At 44.2% G+C, this 573-nt stretch overlaps 1 non-coding gene across 1 annotated transcript; it reads right to left on the reverse strand.

The window, feature by feature from the left end:
• Nucleotides 1–265: 265 nt before the first annotated feature.
• Nucleotides 266–338, reverse strand: TRNAK-CUU. The gene has a single exon. It is a non-coding gene; the product is annotated as a tRNA-Lys (tRNA).
• Nucleotides 339–573: the final 235 nt, after the last annotated feature.

Genomic DNA, 573 nt, shown 5'->3' on the forward strand with positions numbered 1-573 from the left:
AATTGGCTGTACGAGATCTGATCTATGATAATGATGACATTGAAGATCCCTATCACGTACCATGCCCTAAACCTATGATGCAAAGGTTTGTGCATGCTGCACCACCACCTTTTAATCATACACTATCAGTAATGCTATGGGTTCCTGCAGAGATAGATACAACTGTGGGTGATGTGATTAAAACTGTACGAGAGTGTGAAGATGCTGTCATAGCCCCTTGTCGGGCCTGGGTCTCAGCTATCAAGAGAGCATCTGAGGAATGGCATTCCCAACGTGGGGCTCGAACCCACGACCCTGGGATTAAGAGTCCCATGCTCTACCGACTGAGCTAGCCGGGCCAGTGTTAAACCGTGACACTACAGATGAAGTTTCTTAAGGAACTGTTCAGACCTCCATAACACAGTGAAAGATCAGAGGATCAACATAGGGAGAGACAGACATATTCCCATACTGATAGAAAACTATGGCTCTGGGATAAACATGCATTTATTTGAAGGAAGCAGATACTATATGGGGAGCCAATTCCTGTTCATCTAAAGAACAAACCCTTTTTTATTACTGGGATTATTGACT

This window comes from Calypte anna, chromosome 1 (assembly GCF_003957555.1).
Source record: "Calypte anna isolate BGI_N300 chromosome 1, bCalAnn1_v1.p, whole genome shotgun sequence".
Taxonomy (NCBI): Eukaryota; Metazoa; Chordata; class Aves; order Apodiformes; family Trochilidae; genus Calypte; species Calypte anna.